The sequence below is a fragment of the Triturus cristatus genome, chromosome 4_1, assembly GCF_964204655.1.
Source record: "Triturus cristatus chromosome 4_1, aTriCri1.1, whole genome shotgun sequence".
In the NCBI taxonomy this organism is placed as follows: Eukaryota; Metazoa; Chordata; class Amphibia; order Caudata; family Salamandridae; genus Triturus; species Triturus cristatus.
The window spans coordinates 138,518,317-138,540,359 of NC_140585.1; the positions used below are offsets into that span (position 1 = coordinate 138,518,317).

General features: G+C 45.5%; 4 non-coding genes across 4 annotated transcripts; all 4 read right to left on the reverse strand.

The window, feature by feature from the left end:
* Positions 1–7,337: 7,337 nt before the first annotated feature.
* Positions 7,338–7,409, reverse strand: TRNAC-GCA (transfer RNA cysteine (anticodon GCA)). Its single transcript has one exon. It is a non-coding gene; the product is annotated as a tRNA-Cys (tRNA).
* Positions 7,410–8,431: 1,022 nt separating this feature from the next.
* Positions 8,432–8,503, reverse strand: TRNAC-GCA (transfer RNA cysteine (anticodon GCA)). Its single transcript has one exon. It is a non-coding gene; the product is annotated as a tRNA-Cys (tRNA).
* A 995-nt stretch (positions 8,504–9,498) lies between these two features.
* On the reverse strand, positions 9,499–9,570 carry TRNAC-GCA (transfer RNA cysteine (anticodon GCA)). Its single transcript has one exon. It is a non-coding gene; the product is annotated as a tRNA-Cys (tRNA).
* Positions 9,571–10,578: 1,008 nt separating this feature from the next.
* Positions 10,579–10,650, reverse strand: TRNAC-GCA (transfer RNA cysteine (anticodon GCA)). Its single transcript has one exon. It is a non-coding gene; the product is annotated as a tRNA-Cys (tRNA).
* Between the last annotated feature and the right edge of the window lie 11,393 nt (positions 10,651–22,043).

Genomic DNA, 22,043 nt, shown 5'->3' on the forward strand with positions numbered 1-22,043 from the left:
AAATGCTTGTTTTGAAACATTCTCAAAGGGGAAGAGGTTTTTACGGGACGCCTTATCCTTTCGCGGATTGGTTACCACAATCACCGAGATGGTGGTGAAGTATGATTGTTTTGGGCCAAATGATGGACGAAAAACATTTCTACATACCACTGCAATTTGGTATTTGGAAGGTACACCCAAATGTCCCTTTCAAGTACCATCAATTTAATATATCAGAAAAGGCCATTTTGTGTTCGAAAATGACCTGAGTCTTCGAGCCAGCCTTTTTTCAGCTGCAACGAGGGTTCATACATTTTGCACGTAGGCTGTCAGGTACCCCACAAGACTTACTTTACTTGCGAAGTGATTCCGCAGAGACGACAGGAACACCCGTCCCTGCCCCCACCTGACCTCTCCCGGGATCAGGACCCAACAGGGATGAGATGGGCGCAAGGAAAGGAGCCAGAAAACGGGAATGAGGTGGGAATGCGTGGAAGGTGCTGCGCAGGATATCCCCGGGGCAACTGGAAAACAGAACAAGAATGAAATTAAGTAAGATCCCCTGTTTCCGCCCCTTATCAAGCCTTCCCTAAAACACACACAAGCGTTATCCTGCCAGGACTCACCGGTGTGTCTGCTGATCCAGGCCTTCAACTTGCTTACGACGGATTTGAATATTCCAGGGGCGTTCCCCAGCATGAGAAGGTTCGAGGAACTGATGGATGACTCGCTCCTGCGCTAGTCACTATAGAAGAAGGATTGCGCAAGGTTCTGACTCCCTATAACTTAAGAGGTGGCGCGTCTGCGCTGTTGGAAAAAAGGAAAACAAGCCTGTTGGTGTTTCCAGTGCGGAAACCAAAATACACAAGGTCAGCGCTCCAGCGCGGTGAGACGAAACAAAGTGATTGGCGCTCCAGCGCAGTAGCGAAGACAAACAATATCCGCTATTCAGCGCGGTGAACTAAAACTCAAAAAGCTATAACAAGATAAGCGCTCCAGCGCGGTGTACAGGAAACCGCAGGTGTTACCGCTACAGCGCGGTAACCCGGAACACAAGGTAACGCTCCTACGCGTTCAGCAACTGTAGACTGGTGCTCACACAACGGTAGGTAACAGGAATCCTCCCACTCGACGTGAGCCTCTGGCGAAATCTGAAGCACAGAGCCGGCGGGAAGCGCGGGCTAAAAGCGTTTCCCCCGGAAGTGCTTCAGTGGTCTGCAAGAACTAGACCGGGGCTCGTCTTCCAACCGGAAGTGAGTCTCCCGGCAGTCTTGTGTGTGTTTACAGGATGTCGGGGGAATGGCAACCGCTGTGACCCCGACAGAACCCCCCCCCCAAAACAGGCCCCCCCCCCATCGAACCCCGGACCTCAGAAAGGGCAAGCAGGGTGAGGGCTCAGGGGGTGACTCAGATGGAAAGCACGGACCAGAAGGGGAGCATGACGGACATGGGACAAAGGTTCCCAGGACCGTTCATCCGGACCGTAACCCCTCCAGTCCACCAAGTAGAAGAGTTTACCTCGGACACGACGAGACCCCAAGATGGCCCTGACCTCATACTCAACATGGCCCTCCACCACCACCGGAGACGGAGGAGAGGGAACCGGTGCACCAGAGCGGACCGCCCGCAGCAGGGAGACATGGAAAACAGGGTGGATCCGCATGTGTGGAGGCAGCGAGAGCTTCATGGCCACAGGGTTGATCACCTTCTCGATGGCAAAGGGACCCACAAAACGAGGCAACAGTTTCTTGGGACCATGTACGTTAAGGTGCCGAATGGACAACCACACCTTGTCGCCCAAACGGTAGTCGGGCTCCTTCTGTCTGTGTGCGTCGGCATGCGCCTTGTAGGTGTCTTTAGCTTTTGCCAACTCAAACCGCGCCTGCTGCCAGAGGTCGCGCAGGGTCTCATGATAAGCACGCACCGATGGTAACTGGCTGTCTCGAGGCACCTCCCAAGCAGTGGTGCGGGGGTGACGGCCGTGAAGACAAAAGAAAGGAGACACGCCTATGGCTGAATGTTTGCTGTTGTTGTACGCAAATTCCGCCATCCATAACACCGCCGACCATTCCTTCTCCACCATCAGAAGCAAACAACGGAGGTACTGTTCCATGGTGTGATTCGTTCTCTCCGCCTGACCATCGGTCTGAGGATGATAGGCGGAGGATAAGCGTACGTCCATCCCGAGAATGGTGCACACCTCCTTCCAGAACCGGGACACGAATTGAGACCCCCGGTCCGTTATGACCACCGAAGGGATGCCATGGAGACGGACCACCTCGTGAACGAAGACCAACGCCAGCTCCGATGCGGTGGGCACCTTTAACAAGGGTATAAAGTGCGCCATTTTGGATAGGTGGTCAACGACGGTGAGGACCGTGGTATGCCCGGTCTTGGTGATGGGGAGATCAACCACGAAGTCCATGGAGATGGTGTGCCAGGGAAAGGGCGGCACTGGAATGGGCCGTAGTAGACCCACAGAAGGGTCGGACCTGTTCTTCCCTAGAAGGCAAACGGTACAATTCGCCACATGTGTACGGGTGTCGGTTACCAGCGACGGCCACCAAAACTGTCTTTGTACGAGGTCCAGTGTCTTGTGGTACCCCGGATGGCCAGAGAGGACTTGATCATGGCACAGGTGTAGCGCCCTTTGTTGGCTGGGTGTTTCAGGTAAATACAACCGTTCGTCATGAAACAGCAGTCCGTCGGCACGGTTCAGTCCATCGTGTTCCGCAGCCAGGACCACCGGATCTGACCGTGTCATCTCCCTTTTCACGAGAGACAGGAAGTCAGAGGATGCAACCACTCCCTGGAAGTGTTTCTCAGCCAGTATAGGGCTTGGCTCGGTGTTTTCGGCGTAACCGTCCCGTTCCTCTAGTCGTGAAAGGGCATCCGCTTTGGCGTTGTCTTTTCCGGGTCGGAATGTGATTATGAAGTTGTATTCATTGAAGAATAGAGTCCATCTCAACTGTCGGGCTGTGAGGGCACGGGCTGAACGGAGAAACTGAAGGTTCCTGTGGTCGGTGTAGATGGTCACCGTGTGTTTGGCGTCCTTCAAGAAATGGCGCCATTCTTCAAACGCCGTTTTGATGGCTAAGAGCTCTCGGTCAGACACCGTGTAGTTGCGTTCGGCTGGTTGTAGCTTTTTAGAGTAAAAAGCCACCGGATGCAGTTGTCCTGTGCTGGTGCTTCGTTGGGATAACACGCCCCCCATCGCGTCCTGTGAGGCGTCGGCTTCCACTATGAAGGGTTGCTCGGTGTCAGGATGCACCAGTACGGGGGCGATGGTGAATCGTCTCTTGAGTTCTTGAAATGCGCTGTCAGCGTTCTGGTCCCACTCAAACGGTACTCCTTTCCGTAATAAGCGCGTGATAGGAGCTACCAGCGCGGAAAATCCTGTGATGAACCTACGATAGTAGTTGGCAAAACCTATAAACCGCTGGACCCCTTTTACGGATTCCGGAGAAGGCCATGTCAAGATGGCTTCGACTTTCTTGTTGTCCATCTGGATGCCTGCCGGAGTGATGATGTGCCCCACGAACTCCACCGAGGTGACATGAAAGACGCTCTTCTCCAGTTTGACGTATAAACGATGTTCCCCTAGTCGTTGGAGGACTGCGCGCACGTGCTGTACGTGGTCCTTGATGGTGCGGGAATATATCAGGATATCGTCGATGTAGACAATGCAGAAGACGTCTATGAAGTCCCTCAACACCTCGTCTATGAAGAATTGGAACGCTGCGGGGGCATTACAGAGTCCGAAAGGCATCACTTGGTACTCGAACAGACCGAATTTCGTCCGGAAGGCGGTCTTCCATTCGTCCCCTTTCCTAACTCTGACGAGGTGGTAGGCACCCCGCAGGTCGAGCTTCGTATAGACCGATGCGTCTTTTACTTGCTCCAGGAGGCTTGAGATCAGCGGTAAAGGGTATCGGTTTTTTACCGTGATGGCGTTCATCGCCCGAAAGTCAATACAGGTCCTCAGATCGCCTTCCTTCTTCGACACGAAGAAAAGAGGAGAGGAAACCGGAGACCTGGAATGGCGAATGAAGCCATTGTCCAAGAACTCATCCAGGTACGAACGAAGGTGAGTATTCTCCTTCTCTGTGAGCGAATATATCCTGCTGCAAGGCAGCGTGGAGCCAGGGATCAAGTCAATGCGGCAGTCGAACGATCGGTGAGGAGGCAGAGTGTTGGCCCCCTTCTTATCGAACACCTCCGCTAGGTCCTGATACTCCTCTGGTATGTTTGCTTGGGAAACCGTCCCCATGCCATCTATCGGTAAGGACCGCGCCTGTATGGAGCGAGTCCCTGTCAGATTGTCCTTCATGTAACAGGTAGTACAGCAGTATTCAGAATCCAGGTGTATGGTTCTGGCCACCCAATCGATCCGGGGATTGTGCTTCACTAGCCATGGTAACCCCAGGATGATCTTGAATTGAGGAGCGTCGATGACGTCGAAACAAACAGCCTCAGCGTGCTGGTTGACAAAGGACATGGTCAGGTTCTCTGTTTGATGCCTGATAGGACCGGAAGTCAAATCCGTTCCGTCAACAGCCTTGACCGTTTCAGGTTGTTCTTTGGCTACTACGGCTATGCCCAAGGTGCGTAGATAAACGGTGTCAATAAAGCTGCCTGTCGCACCGGAATCCAGCATGGCAGTAACCGACCAGGTTCTGCCCGCCTGATTGTGTAAGGTGACGTCTATTCCTACGTGACGACTGCCGTCCAGTACTGCAGGGATCGCTGAGGTGTTATACGAAGAACCCAGAGGACGGATCCCCTTGTCTACTGGGTTGTCTCGTTTCCCATCAACTCGCTTTTGGTAATGGGTAACGCAAACGGCCTTTTACCTCTTGTTTTGGAGGGTTTCACTGGACATTCCCTGACGAAATGTCCACTCTTCCCACAATAGAGACATTGGTTTTGTTTTCTCCTTCTTTCCCTCTCCTGACTGGTCAACGGCCCTCTTATGCCCCCTATCTGCATAGGTTCGGAGGTGTCACTAGGAGTGGTTGCTTCTTCTTTGGCTTTTTCGGCGCCCTTATCTCCACTGGACAGGAAACGAAGGTCACTGTTTCTCCCTTTATCGGTCCTTCTTTCCTGTAGTCGGAAATTCATCTTCACCACTAAGTCTATGAAAGGACCTATTTCCTCAGGCGGGTTGGGCAACTGGGAGATGAGGTCCTTCAGATCTTCCCGTAGGCCTCGGTAGAAAACTGACACCTTTTTATCCTCTGGCCAATGGGCCTCGATGACAAGCCGGCTGAATTGGGTAGCGTAATGTAGCAGGTCTTGATTGCCTTGCTTTAGGCTTAGCAACTCGTTGTCTGCAGCCTGTACAAAGGTGTGGCAGGCGAACATACGCCACATGGTTTCCTGGAATGTTGGTAAGTGATGAAGCATGGGATCGTCGTTTTCCACAAATGAAATGGACCACTGAGCTGCGTCTCCTCCCATGTATGATAAGATGTAAGCGATCTTGGATGCGTCATCGGGAAAAGCCGTGTGTCTGGCCATAAAGTGCAAGTGGCATTGGTGGATGAAGATCCCATACTTGGTACTGTCGCCGTAGAAACGTTCAGGTGGTGCCAGTTGTACAGAATGGGGTGTGACGACTTGTATAGCCGTGCTCGGTTCGGTGGCAGCGGAGGGCCCCCCAAAGGTGAAGGTTGGTGGGCGCAACAACCCTTCTTGAATGACTCTGGGACTAGGAGTGGTTCCCCAAGGACTGGTGACCCCGGACGCCACTTGACTCTGTAGGGCAGTGATGTCGTGGCGTAGGCTTAGGTTTTCGGTTTGCATGGCAGTCAGCATGACTGCTATGTCGTGCAAGGTGACCTCCTGGTCGTTCATGTTGTCTGGGTGGAATAGGTAACGTGGGCTTCAGATTCTGTCAGGTACCCCACAAGACTTACTTTACTTGCGAAGTGATTCCGCAGAGACGACAGGAACACCCGTCCCTGCCCCCACCTGACCTCTCCCGGAACAGGACCCAACAGGGATGAGATGGGCGCAAGGAAAGGAGCCAGAAAACGGGAATGAGGTGGGAATGCGTGGAAGGTGCTGCGCAGGATATCCCCGGGGCAACTGGAAAACAGAACAAGAATGAAATTAAGTAAGATCCCCTGTTTCCGCCCCTTATCAAGCCTTCCCTAAAACACACACAAGCGTTATCCTGCCAGGACTCACCGGTGTGTCTGCTGATCCAGGCCTTCAACTTGCTTACGACGGATTTGAATATTCCAGGGGCGTTCCCCAGCATGAGAAGGTTCGAGGAACTGATGGATGACTCGCTCCTGCGCTAGTCACTATAGAAGAAGGATTGCGCAAGGTTCTGACTCCCTATAACTTAAGAGGTGGCGCGTCTGCGCTGTTGGAAAAAAGGAAAACAAGCCTGTTGGTGTTTCCAGTGCGGAAACCAAAATACACAAGGTCAGCGCTCCAGCGCGGTGAGACGAAACAAAGTGATTGGCGCTCCAGCGCAGTAGCGAAGACAAACAATATCCGCTATTCAGCGCGGTGAACTAAAACTCAAAAAGCTATAACAAGATAAGCGCTCCAGCGCGGTGTACAGGAAACCGCAGGTGTTACCGCTACAGCGCGGTAACCCGGAACACAAGGTAACGCTCCTACGCGTTCAGCAACTGTAGACTGGTGCTCACACAACGGTAGGTAACAGGAATCCTCCCACTCGACGTGAGCCTCTGGCGAAATCTGAAGCACAGAGCCGGCGGGAAGCGCGGGCTAAAAGCGTTTCCCCCGGAAGTGCTTCAGTGGTCTGCAAGAACTAGACCGGGGCTCGTCTTCCAACCGGAAGTGAGTCTCCCGGCAGTCTTGTGTGTGTTTACAGGATGTCGGGGGAATGGCAACCGCTGTGACCCCGACATAGGCAGAGGTTTTAAGGAGAAATTAAATAGTTTCTACGTTGCACAAGAATGAAGTGCTTTAAACAAACACATATTTTGTATGCACAGAGGAGAGGAGGAATATATGTAAGACTGAGGACACATGTTAAATGAGAAATAGATTGACTGCAGCGCTGCCGAGTATACTATGCCATTTCTTTAGTGCGCTACAAGGAAGCACCAAACTGTATAACAAAGTTTTCAATTGTTTTCATAGTCATTCTCTTTGTTTGAAGCTGTGAAAGGAAGAGCCGGATTCCAAAATAAATCAATGATGTTTCAGAAAGTTCCCACGCCCTGTTTAAAAATGCATTTATTCCCAGGTTTTGAGCAGTGACACTGTAATGCTAATAAAGTATAAGATCCAACTGAACACAGACTCTGTCAATGGTGATCCAAAGGGACTTTATGAAAGATCCTAGCTACAAACACCAGAACCAAAATAGGTTTAGGGGACACCCGGATTTGAACCAGGGACCTCTTGATCTGCAGTCAAATGCTCTACCACTGAGCTATATCCCCAACTGTTTTCAAAGATCCGAATGACAATATGAAATATATGAAAAATATGTACATCATGAAAGAGTGAGAGGCTCAAGCTCAGTTGGGCCACAAAGTACGAGCTTGAAACTGTGGAAAAGGAGAAGTAGTTCTTAATATTATTAATTAAAGGAAAACAGGATCATTTAAAAAACAAAATGTATATGTTTAATTGTTATTTTATTTGAATAGGCAGTGATCCATAGGACCAATATCTGTAATTAAAATGTTTGTTTTGAAACATTCTCAAAGAGGAACAGGTTTTTACGAGACTACTTATCTTTGTGGAATGATTACCACAATCACTGATATGGTGGTGAAGTATGATTGTTTTGGGCCAAATTACGGTGAAAAAACATTTCTACATACCACTACAATTTGGTATTTGAAGGTACAACCAAACACCCATTTCATGTACCTTCGATTTAATACATCAGAAAAAGCAATTTTGTGTTCGCAAATGGCCTGGTTTCTCAGACCAGCCTGCTTGCACCTGCAACTAGGGTTCATACATCTTGTACGTGGGCAGCGTTTTTTAGTAGAAAGTAAATAGATTATGCATTGCACAAAAATGAAGTGCTTCAAACAAACACATACTTTGTATGCACAGAGAAGAGGTGGAATACATGTAAGACTGAGGACACAGGTTAAATGAGGAATAGATTGACTGCATTTCTGCCCACTTTTCTATGCAATTTCTGTAGTGCGATCGAAGGAAGCACCAAACTGTAAAACAAAGTTGTCAATTGCTTTCATAGTCCATTCCCTTTGTTTGGTGCTGTGAAAGGAAGAGCCAGATTCCAAAATAAATCAATGCTTTTTCAGACATTTCCCATACGAAATACCGAGCCCTGTATAAAAATGCATTTACTCTCAGGTTTTGAGCAGTGACATTGTAATGCTATTAAAGTGTAAGATCCAAGCGAACACTGACTCTGTCAATGATGATCCAAAGGGGTTTTATGAAAAGTCCCAGCTACAAACACAAGAACCAAAACAGGCGAAGGGGACACCTGGATTTGAACCAGGGACCTCTTGATCTGCAGTCAAATGCTCTACCACTGAGCTATATCCCCACCTGTTTGTGTGAGTCGGAATGAAAATATATCAGTACCTCATGAAAGAGTGTGAGCATAATGCTCAGTTGGGCCGGAAAGTACAAGCTTGAAACTGTGGAACAGGAGAAGTAGTTCTTAATATTATTTATTGAAGAAAAACGGGATCGTTTAAAAAAAATATTTATATGTTTCATTGTTATTTTATTTGAACAGGCAGTGGTCCATAGGACCAATGCCTGTACATAAAATGCTTGTTTTGAAACATTCTCAAAGGGGAAGAGGTTTTTACGGGACGCCTTATCCTTTCGCGGATTGGTTACCACAATCACCGAGATGGTGGTGAAGTATGATTGTTTTGGGCCAAATGATGGACGAAAAACATTTCTACATACCACTGCAATTTGGTATTTGGAAGGTACACCCAAACGTCCCTTTCAAGTACCATCAATTTAATATATCAGAAAAGGCCATTTTGTGTTCGAAAATGGCCTGTCTTTGAGCCAGCCTTTTTTCATCTGCAACGAGGGTTCATACATTTTGCACGTAGGCAGAGGTTTTAAGGAGAAATTAAATAGTTTCTACGTTGCACAAGAATGAAGTGCTTTAAACAAACACATATTTTGTATGCACAGAGGAGAGGAGGAATATATGTAAGACTGAGGACACAGGTTAAATGAGAAATAGATTGACTGCAGCGCTGCCGAGTATACTATGCCATTTCTTTAGTGTGCTACAAGGAAGCACCAAACTGTATAACAAAGTTTTCAATTGTTTTCATAGGGATTCTCTTTGCTTGAAGCTGTGAAAGGAAGAGCCGGATTCCAAAATAAATCAATGATGTTTCAGAAAGTTCCCACGCCCTGTGTAAAAATGCATTTATTCCCAGGTTTTGAGCAGTGACACTGTAATGCTAATAAAGTATAAGATCCAACTGAACACTGACTCTGTCAATGGTGATCCATAGGGACTTTATGAAAGATCCCAGCTACAAACACCAAAACCAAAATAGGTTTAGGGGACACCCGGATTTGAACCAGGGACCTCTTGATCTGCAGTCAAATGCTCTACCACTGAGCTATATCCCCAATTGTTTTCAATGATCAGAATGACAATATATCAGTACATCATGAAAGAGTGAGAGGCTCAAGCTCAGTTGGGCCAAAAAGTACGAGCTTGAAACTGTGGAAAAGGAGAAGTAGTTCTTAATATTATTAATTAAAGGAAAACAGGATCATTTAAAAAACAAAATGTATATGTTTAATTGTTATTTTATTTGAATAGGCAGTGGTCCATAGGACCAATATCTGTAATTAAAATGTTTGTTTTGAAACATTCTCAAAGGGGAAGAGGTTTTTACGAGACTACTTATCTTTGTGGATTGATTACCACAATCACTGATATGGTGGTGAAGTATGATTGTTTTGGGCCAAATTACGGTGAAAAAACATTTCTGCATACCACTACAATTTGGTATTTGAAGGTACAACCAAACACCCCTTTCATGTACCTTCGATTTAATACATCAGAAAAAGCTATTTTGTGTTCGCAAATGGCCTGGTTTCTCAGACCAGCCTGCTTGCACCTGCAACTAGGGTTCGTACATCTTGTACGTGGGCAGCGTATTTTAGTAGAAAGTAAATAGATTATGCATTGCACAAAAATGAAGTGCTTCAAACAAACACATACTTTGTATGCACAGAGAAGAGGTGGAATACATGTAAGACTGAGGACACAGGTTAAATGAGGAATAGATTGACTGCATTGCTGCCCACTTTTCTATGCAATTTCTGTAGTGCGATTGAAGGAAGCACTAAACTGTAAAACAAAGTTGTCAATTGCTTTCATAGTCCATTCCCTTTGTTTGGTGCTGTGAAAGGAAGAGCCAGATTCCAAAATAAATCAATGCTTTTTCAGACATTTCCCATACGGAATCCCGAGCCCTGTATAAAAATGCATTTACTCTCAGGTTTTGAGCAGTGACATTGTAATGCTGTTAAAGTGTAAGATCCAAGCGAACACTGACTCTGTCAATGATGATCCAAAGGGGTTTTATGAAAAGTCCCAGCTACAAACACAAGAACCAAAACAGGCTAAGGGGACACCTGGATTTGAACCAGGGACCTCTTGATCTGCAGTCAAATGCTCTACCACTGAGCTATATCCCCACCTGTTTGTGAGAGTCGGAATGAAAATATATCAGTACCTCATGAAAGAGTGTGAGGATCATGCTCAGTTGGGCCGGAAAGTACAAGCTTGAAACTGTGGAACAGGAGAAGTAGTTCTTAATATTATTTATTGAAGGAAAACGGGATCGTACATTTTGCACGTAGGCAGAGGTTTTAAGGAGAAATTAAATAGTTTCTACGTTGCACAAGAATGAAGTGCTTTAAACAAACACATATTTTGTATGCACAGAGGAGAGTGAGGAAATATGAATTTTGTGATCAGTTATGTCCCCTATCGTAGACCCCAACGGCTCCATGTACATGCTATAAGTACATGTATGTTCCCTCCTTCTCCAGTTTTGAAGACGCAAATATATGTGCGTCCACCGTCAACATGTCCTCTTTCAGATCCGCCATGAATGGGTCAGATATTCCATTCCTAAGTATGAAAGGCCACCGACTTTATGTGGTTCACTTTCCACATTTTACAGATTCAGGCGAGTAGGCCCGAATTCTGTCATCAAGCCTTTTCCTGCCTTCTGCTTCTGAAAGCTCCAGTCTGAGCCTGCATCTGTACCCATGAACTTTGTCCTACTCCCTGCGCGGCTAACGGTGCCTGATCCAGCATATTGCCTGCCAAAAACTGTATTTCACCTTCAAGATTATCTACTCCGCTCCTCATCCGATGCATTCCTGTCTAGTAGTTTAGGTAAACATTCCTCCAGCTACCGTGCAAAGGGCCAGGCCTCCCTGTCCTCATGCAAGTAATTCATAGCCCCGTTACCATGGAATATTCCTACCCCCTCGCATCTAGTGTAGACACTTAGACGCTTGTACACGCACTAACTGTCAATAATGTATGCCCTTCCTTCCTGAACTTTCGTGGTGATGGAATAGAAAGCCTACAATTCGAATTGTATTCCTTTGTATAGGAATAAAGCCTTTTAAAACCTCTAATACCACGGATTCTGCCTCTTATATTTACTGAGTTATTCTTAATAGACTTTACCGCATAAAAAATAGTACCGGTAATGAAATATTTACCACATAAATTGGCGCCCGAATAGGGACACTTTCTCATCTCACGCGCCGGCGGTGCGTTGCAGGCCCGGTCTCCTGCCACAGCTGAACGGACAAAAACGCGTACCTGCAGGATTTCCTGTATCTCCCTCCGGCCAAGCGGGGACGACTGAGGCTGCGATCAACACCCAGACGAGGCGGTGAGAAGTGCGAAGTATCCCGACCAGAGCCTAGCTGAGAGAGCAAGATCCGAGGTATACAGAGGCCCACCAGGTTCCGAAGTTCCGAGTCCAGTCGAGTCGAGTCCAGTCCGGTCCAGTTTCAGTTCGGTTCCGAGGCCTTCCGTTCCGAGCTACCCGGTGAGTACCATTATCGGGGAGGCATTTAACGTGCACATAGTCTGTGCCGGTCAAGACGGGTTTGGGTACACAAATCCGGTCTGCACTGTTTTAGCAGTGTATCTGTACTGTTTAGCAGTATATATAGTATGTTTTGCATATAAATAAGTATAAATAAGTATTATCTAGTGTCAGTATTATGTCAGTAACTAGTTTTCTATTAGTTATCATTGTTCGTAAAACTGTTAAGTGTTAAAATGTTTTAAATACGTTCTATATATTGTGGTGTGAATGACTGTTCATTATTGTGTTTTCTTGTATAAAGTGTGTTCTAGTAATAAGGTCTAAAAATGCCGCTCTTTTCGAAAGTAAGACAGATCAAAACTAGAAAAGGTGTACTCGAAGAAGCTGTTCCCATCCCACCTAGGGACACTCCAGGGTACTTTATGTATCATAAGCATGGCCTAGATGCCGTATTATTTCTTGATTTATGGGTGGACTACACCAAAGAATTACCAGAGAGTCAGAGATGGCCCGCAGCGGGGACCTGGGATGCAGATTGCATCATGAGAGTAGAAGAAGAATTATGGAAAAAGAAAGCCAGACAGTCACAGAAAGATGCCATTGAATTATGGCGTAAAGAATCATATAGACGTACAGAAAAAGCACTCAGACAGGAAGAGAAAGGTAGAGAGAATTCAAATAAAACCCGAGAAAATCTATTACTTGAGGAAGGTACCCGAGTAAAATCAGAACAAGTAGATAGACAAAGAAACACTCTTATGAATGGTATGTATCCTCTTCTGGCCAAAGGGTTACCTAAGGCTACCCCGGAAATACCAAAAGACTTAACTCCCCCATTGCTCCCGATAAAAGCACATCCCAAAGCACATCCCAAAACAGCAAAGGACGTTTTCCTTTCCTCCTATTTAGATGACGCAGCTCCCGAGTATGCTAATGCTATACCACCCACACCGCTTGCCGATGGTGTTCAACACCAAGAGCATTCGTCTGTATCCCCGCAACTACAAACTCCTACACAAGTTCCCACAGGTCCATCTGTTTCTACAGTTTTTCCCGCATCTACAATCTCGATCCTACGTCCAACGAATCCTTTCGTACCTAGCACCTCAGATGGTGCTACAGGAGGTACGACAGACATGTTTGCCACACCGCCGCGAAATAAACAGACCCTTAGAGATTTAGCACTCCAACGTACACCCCAACTAGCGACATCCGACATGTTTAAAGAACAGCTTGTGGATTGTAGATACGACCCAGTACCAGGCAGACAGGATAAATTGCTCATATCATCACTACGTATAAGACGAGCTACATTATATTTAATGACGATACCAGGAATGGGTGAACACCTAGACGAAATATATCGCTTTGTCCAAACAGGGCGAGGTCCAGAAAGTATTAACGAAGCTATGGAATACCAGAAAGTGGATGTCCAAAGACAACTACTACGTTTTTTCATAAATTGTGTAATTAGGAATCAAGACAGGCCTGGGGCAGATCACGATACCATGCAAAGACTTGTCAAATGGGGTCAGAACATATCAGAAGAGAAACATGATAGACAGGCGTGTATAATCGCCATGTGTCGAAAGATCCGCAAGGAAGTAGAACGAATACATAAAGAAAGACGAGAAACAGACAGAGTAGAATCAGAAGAAGAGGAGGAGCAAGAATCAGAGCAATTAGAAACGATAGCTTATGTAGGTAGAGGAAGACCCCATAATAATACCAGAGGTTTTAACGACTCGATACGTCCGATACGTCCAGAATATAATAGACATTTTCCAAACCCTATGTTAAATACAAAATCCCCTGAACACCTATTCCAAGCCGCTGATAAATTACTCCGAGATCGAAGGGGGTACCACATGCTCGATTCCATGGACGAACAAGAGTTAGCCAGGTCAGCAGTACAATGGGCTGACAGTCCCGGCGAATACAATGATGATGTACTTGCACACACGTTTTTGAATCTTGACCCATACGAACAGCGTTTAGCTAGTATATACATGATTCAACACCTCCTTATATTATATAAAAGCCAACACTCCGATCCAGGACCTTTACCTGACATATTGACAGAACTACTCACGAACATATGGAGAGGGTCAGGTACTGATTTGATTAAAGAAATTCTAGAATCCCGAAACCAATATTTAAATTTCGTATGCCCAGAACACGTTCCAGTTCCCATTATGGGAAGAAAAATGCATCACATAGATAGACAGAACCCGTTACGCGAAGTGCACCCAATCAGAAGTGACGGTCATAATTTTACACGCGTGTTTGTGTACACGCCTATAACTAAACTGGAATTATTAGAAATGAAGAAAGTAGTACCCAGCCATGACAAGGATCCAGCAGGTTTCCACCGTGAGATAAAAGACATGTTACTCATGGGAGAGTATACCTACCCCGATATTATGAAAATATTAAAAGTCCTATTACCCGCCGGTGTTTATGAGAAACTCAAAGAAAAGGAATGGGAGGTGGGAGACCAAAAGATAGATTGGACAGCATTGGAAAACGAAGAAAGGGCCCGAGCTGCAGGAGCAGGGCTTGGGGAAAAGACTACAGCACTAGCAGGATTACTAATACAGGTACTGCCACGTTTATTAACTACGAAAAAGGAAGACTGGGGTGCAATATCAGCCTGTAAACAAAAGCCAGATGAAGACACTAGTGATTTCTATTCCCGATTTGAAAAATGTTTTGGTATAAATAGTGGCATAAAAGCCAGTAGTGAGTCATATCCACATCTGTTTGTGACAAAATTAGTTGAAAATTCTTTGCTGCAAGTCAAGAATAGAGTATTGAAGTTCGAAAGTACCTGGCAAGGTAATACCCCATCACAGATGCTACAGATGTTACAATATCACCACAATAGAATTAGAGAAGAACAAGAACACGAACAAAGACGTATGAAAGATACAAAAATGAAAATGCTTGTTGCACAGTCAGTTCCAGCCGATAGTCATCAAAAGGGTGATTCCGCAGGTCCTGCGCAAGGGACATGCAACTATTGTAAACAACAAGGTCATTATATACACGATTGTCCAGTCCTGAAACATAATATTGCTACAGGTAGAACGCAGGAGAGACCACGTCCACCTAGACAGGATCAGAATCAACAACAAATCCCTCAGCATGCACAACCTAGGTTAGCTCCGCAACAGGCGGCTCCACAACAGATCGTAGCACCACCACAAGCGCAGCCTATTGCTGCAACACAAGCAACGACACAACAGATGTATCAGTACGCACAAGCAGATTATCCCGATTATCAGCGATATACATGAAATAGCCTAGAGAGGGAAGTTGGCTTACCCCTTATAGAGGTTCCTGTAGACCAAGAGGGACCTTATGTACATAGTGAACTATTAGGGGAAGACAGAAAGTTTTTACTCGATACAGGGGCAAGCAGAACAACTATAAGACGAAGTGAAGTTCCAGGGGCACCCCTCTCAGGCTCACAGAATATTTCCCTTGGATTCTCAGGAAAACCTATAATAAATGACGTAACACAACCTCTTCCACTCACGATTGGTCCATTGACACGTACTACAGATTTATTGCTTACTAAATCATGTCCAGAAAACTTGTTAGGTATAAAAACATTGAAAGCTCTAGGAGCTATAATATGTTGTTCTCCGGAAGGAGTACGATTATTTTTGCGTGACTTTAAAGGTCACTACGTATCCAGAGACATGGATCACCGACTGCAGAATTTACCTACACATTTATGGGCGCAAGGCCCCACTGATGTTGGTTGCATGAACATTACACCATATCGAGTTACACTGAAAACCGGAATAGTACTACCACGAATGCGACAATACAAGTTACCACCAGATGCTGTAGTGGCTTTACTGCAAATCATTGACGAACTCATTGCACAAGGAGTGGTTGTCGAAACCGACTCCAATGTATGTAATTCCCCGATAATTCCGATTCTTAAAAGAACGGATCCAAAAGCACCACCAGTATATCGATTAGTTATTGATCTGCGCGAATTAAATAAATGTATTGTACCACAATACCCTGTGGTCCCAGATATCTCTTCATTACTAACAGCTATTGACTCAGAAGCAACGTTCTTCACTGTAATTGATCTCAAGAATGCTTTCTTTAGTGTCCCAATAGATCCGGAAAGTCAATATCTGTTCGGATTCAGTTTAAATGGACGAAGTTTTAAATTCACACGCGCACCTCAAGGGTTTACAGAAAGCCCCAGCATCTATAGCCAAGCACTGAAACGAGAACTTGACAGTATCCACATGCCAGTTAACACTGCCTTGCTTCAATATGTCGATGATCTGCTGATCACCGCCCGAAGCGAACCTGAATGTGAGACAGCGTCACTGACGGTTTTGAAATTTCTGGCCGACAAGGGGCACAAGGTGTCCCCTTCTAAGCTGCAATTCTGTGTCCAGCGAGTTGTTTACCTTGGGCACTCGCTGTCCAAGGAGGGAAGGCAGCTTACATCCGACCGCATCCAGTTAATTGCTAACATGCCACCACCCAAGACACAAAAGGAGGTGCGGGCTTTTATAGGCCTCACTTCATACTGTAGGCAGTGGATCCCTCAATATGCATTTCTAGCAAAACCACTCATCCAGTTGACAACACAGGAGGCAGCCATATCGACTGTCCTCCCTTGGACTCAAGAACATACACACGCCTTTGAAAGCTTAAAGAAAGCTTTATGCCAAGCACCTGTTTTAGCAACACCATGTTACAGTAAACAGTTTACACTCTTTGTTACAGAACGCGAAGGTACTGCCTTGTCAGTACTCACTCAGGAACAAGCAGGATCACACAAACCATGTGCTTATTTCTCTAGTACATTAGATCCAGTAGCTCAGGCTCTTCCTGCGTGCCTGAAATCGGTGGCAGCAACAGCTTTAGCTATCAGACAAAGCGATGCCATAGTGTTAGGACACCAATTGACAGTACAAGTACCACACGCAGTAGAGGTTCTCTTGAACCGCACACAAACACAACACTTGACTATAGCGAGACTAATCGGTTACGAATTAACATTGTTTCAGCCACATATAGAAATCAGACGTTGTAATACGTTAAATCCTGCAACACTGTTACCAGTGGGCGGAACAGATCCATTGGCACATGATTGTGTCGAAGTCATTACTATCACGACGAAACCTAGACAAGACTTGACAGACATCCCTTTGTCAGATCCAGACTTGACATTGTATGTAGATGGGTCATGTATGAGAACAAGTACAGGAGAGTTGGTGGCCGCTTACGCAGTCACAACAGACACTGAAGTCATTGAAACAAACTGTATTAACACGTTGTCAGCTCAAGCAGCAGAGCTCATCGCTCTGACACAAGCCTGTATTCAAGCCACAAATAAAAAAGTCAACATATACACAGATTCACGTTATGCATTCGGAGTCTTCCATGACTTCGGCGTACTGTGGCGAGAGAGAGGTTATTTAACTTCTCACGGTGCCCACATCCAACACGGACCCCTCATTCAAGCCCTATTAGACGCGATTCATCTACCTACTGCAATATCGATTATGAAATGTAAAGCCCACACAAAGGTTACCGATATCATTTCTCAGGGTAATGACCTAGCTGACAGAACAGCTAAACAGACTGCTCAGAATCAGACTCACACAACTGACGCGACAAAGACAATAGTTCCGACACCAACACATTGCATGACAGTTAAGGATCCCGCCCTTGATGTAATTGACATACAGACACATGCTACACCAGAAGAAATAAAGAAATGGACTGAATTAGGAGGGATCCAAACGGATCAAGGATGGATGACGAAGGAAAAATCTATATGGTTTCTTCCCGACTCCATGGTTCAAGTTATCATTAACACAATACATAGTCCAGCGCACCTAGGAGAAAAAGCTATGCTAGACAGCATTCAACACATTTGGTTCAACAAACACTTGCGAGCAGCAGCTAAACAAAAAGTTCGTACCTGTATGATATGTTGTCAGTTTAATCCAGGTAAAAGCATCCCCGTAGAGCAGGGTGGATTTCAACCTCCCGATCATGCTTTTGAAGTCCTCCAGATGGATTATATCCAGATGGAACGATGTCGACGATTCAAATATGTTCTCGTAGTTGTCTGTGCTCTTTCCCGTTGGACAGAAGCATACCCGGTTTCAGATTACACTGCCCCGACTACTGCCAAACAGTTAGTTCGAGAATTCTTCCCACGGTACAGTTTACCACGTGTTGTCTACTCAGATAACGGCCAGCCGTTCTCATCCGAACTAATGAAACACGTTTCCCTTTTGTTAGGCTACCAATGGAAATTCCACTGTGTCCGGCATCCGGAGGCAGCAGGTCTCGTGGAACGCCATAATCAAACTCTGAAAATTAGATTGTCCAAAATATGTAGAGAGAAAGGAGTCGATTGGATAGTAGCCTTACCAGTTGCGCTCTTTTACATGAGAATGGTAGCACATTCTCGAACAGGGCTATCCCCGTACGAGGTGATCTTCGGTAGACCACCAAATATGTGGGGGACGCCTATACCTCGCAAAATCACTGATGTTGACTGTAATATGCTGACAGATTACCTGGCTTCCTTGATGTCTGCACTACAATCTTGTCGTTCACAGGTAGCCGCAGCTTTTCCCGATAATACTGAGGTGAAGCCCCATGACGTGGTTCCTGGTGACCTGGTTTTGGTCAGGAATTTCGACCGGAAGACCCAACTGGAGCCTGGGTGGAAGTCGCCAAAGTTGGTTCTACTGACTACAAGGACAGCCGTGAAGATCGAGGGACGGAAAGGGTGGTTGCACTCGAGTCATATCAAGAAATTTTATGGACTACCATCCAGTGTGAATACTCAACCCTGTATTCCCTCACAGACAGACTCAAAGCTCCCCTTGGTTGAGCAGTCAAAACCAGAACTTTACAAACTAAAATTAAGGTCTAGTAAGTCAGACAATTTGATTGTTTAAGTCCTCTCCAAGGTGAATCGGTTGAATTTGTCTCTGACATGTATCCTCTAGACCGGAATAGAGAAAGAAATCATCAGATGCAGCTTAAGAAGCATGCGTATTGTAAATCATTTCGTAGTCACTACACAGTAACATTATTAATTTTGTTTTTTCTAAGTCTTCTGATCATCATTGTCAGCATACTATTGCACATGTATTACCCTATTCTTAAGCGTGCTTACAATGTAACTGCAGAACATTCTTTTAGCGAATTACCTCCGCATGAGTTGTCCTATAGATTTGCGCTGCGCAACAACACATTCATTAGTATGTTACATCATTCCCATCAAACCAGCAATGCCACAAATTGTTGGATATGTGGCCGACTCCCTCCCTATCAGAACTATAAGGGAGTTTTGCCCCTCTTTCCCTATCCGTTCACACACAATGGCTCCTGTGGAGCATGGTTTAGTTTGATTAATTCCCTAGATTCAAATTCCGCAGTTTATCAAGACAACTGGGTATGGGGAAACCTGAACCTAGTTTTGCTTAAAGTCTGCTACCCTAACAAGGAGGGACTTCCCAAAAGAACAGGAACTGATCTAGAAAATGAAGTATATGGATTAGGTAATTTTACACTTAACCTCATGATCCTGAACGTTGAATCTGAAGCTACACCAATCTTGCCCGCCATGTCAGTATTCCCAGTAAAAGGGGAATTATGTGTAAGAAAGAATGGTTCCATACACATGGGCCATAGTAAATGCACCACTGTAATAAAATTCAGTGATCAAGGCAAGTCTACATTTAGAGCTTCCCATCATTCCTACTTCATATGTGGCCAGACCGCATATATATGTCTACCTCTAGATTGGGATGGTACCTGTTACATAGCATTCCTTCTACCACCTGTTTTCCTAGCTCCTCCTGATTATCATAGAGATACCCATTTAGTACACAATAGACAGCAGAGAGATCTCCCAATTGTCGATTACACTGAAACGGCATGGGAAAAATACACAGATTTCAATAAAGGTTTCTTTCCCTATATAGGTACAGTCACTAATAGTAAGCTGATACGTAGATTAACCAGAACCCTTGAAGCAGTAGTGAACGAAACTATTTCCGCCTTAGGCAATTTAACAGAAGAGCAGTCTGCTATGCGGATTGTTGTGCTTCAAAATCGTCTTGTCCTTGACGTCATCCTGGCCGATAGGGGCGGAGCTTGTAGGGTCATCGGATCAAGTTGCTGCATTTTCATACCAGAAAATTCGCCGTCAGTATATAAAGCCATAACCTGCCTTCATAAGATTGTAAGCCACATACACCAGAGTCCAGGCACCTGGACTTGGTCCGGTTGGTTCTGGGGCGTGTTGTCAGCCTGGGGATGGAGAATCCTATCCTTCCTAGGTATTGGCTTTCTCATACTATTCAGTTGCTGCTTATGTCTACAATGTGGGCCAGCGATTTGTGGTCTGTGTGCCACCTCGTGTATCCCACATCCAAGTTTTCGTTCGAGATCCCGGAAGAAGAAAGAAGAACAAATGATGCTATATGAACAGATCGATGGATTGATGAAGATCGATATCTCCTAAGGGTCCGTAGGGGACAAGGAGGGAATGAGGAAATATGAATTTTGTGATCAGTTATGTCCCCTATCGTAGACCCCAACGGCTCCATGTACATGCTATAAGTACATGTATGTTCCCTCCTGCTCCAGTTTTGAAGACGCAAATATATGTGCGTCCACCGTCAACATGTCCTCTTTCAGATCCGCCATGAATGGGTCAGATATTCCATTCCTAAGTATGAAAGGCCACCGACTTTATGTGGTTCACTTTCCACATTTTACAGATTCAGGCGAGTAGGCCCGAATTCTGTCATCAAGCCTTTTCCTGCCTTCTGCTTCTGAAAGCTCCAGTCTGAGCCTGCATCTGTACCCATGAACTTTGTCCTACTCCCTGCGCGGCTAACGGTGCCTGATCCAGCATATTGCCTGCCAAAAACTGTATTTCACCTTCAAGATTATCTACTCCGCTCCTCATCCGATGCATTCCTGTCTAGTAGTTTAGGTAAACATTCCTCCAGCTACCGTGCAAAGGGCCAGGCCTCGCTGTCCTCATGCAAGTAATTCATAGCCCCGTTACCATGGAATATTCCTACCCCCTCGCATCTAGTGTAGACACTTAGACGCTTGTACACGCACTAACAGTCAGTATAGAATAGATTCTATCCTAGAGACCTCTCCTTTTGGATAACACAGTTCTTTAAACATAGGATATTAGATATGATTTGGGATTAGGTTGACATGACCCCCAGACTTCTGTCTCCACATGTAGAGCTAAATGTCAAGTACCCTTCACCCTCTAGTTGCACGTCAATCACACGTCATGCGGCTGCGCGCGCATCTCTGCCAAATATTTCTGCTGACATTGCAGGATTCTTTTATGGATCCACCCACTTGTGACATCATGTATAATGACGTTTATTAAATTACGCCCATACATCCGCCTCTATTAGTTACGTATGCACCTTTTATCTGTACTATCAGCTGTTACGCCTCTTGCATCTGTTTCACTGTAATGTATTTTCTATAAAACTGCCTATCTGTCAATAATGTATGCCCTTCCTTCCTGAACTTTCGTGGTGATGGAATAGAAAGCCTACAATTCGAATTGTATTCCTTTGTATAGGAATAAAGCCTTTTAAAACCTCTAATACCACGGATTCTGCCTCTTATATTTACTGAGTTATTCTTAATAGACTTTACCGCATAAAAAATAGTACCGGTAATGAAATATTTACCACAAGAGGAGGAATATATGTAAGACTGAGGACACAGGTTAAATGAGAAATAGATTGACTGCAGCGCTGCCGAGTATACTATGCCATTTCTTTAGTGCGCTACAAGGAAGCACCAAACTGTATAACAAAGTTTTCAATTGTTTTCATAGTGATTCTCTTTGCTTGAAGCTGTGAAAGGAAGAGCCGGATTCCAAAATAAATCAATGATGTTTCAGAAAGTTCCCACGCCCTGTGTAAAAATGCATTTATTCCCAGGTTTTGA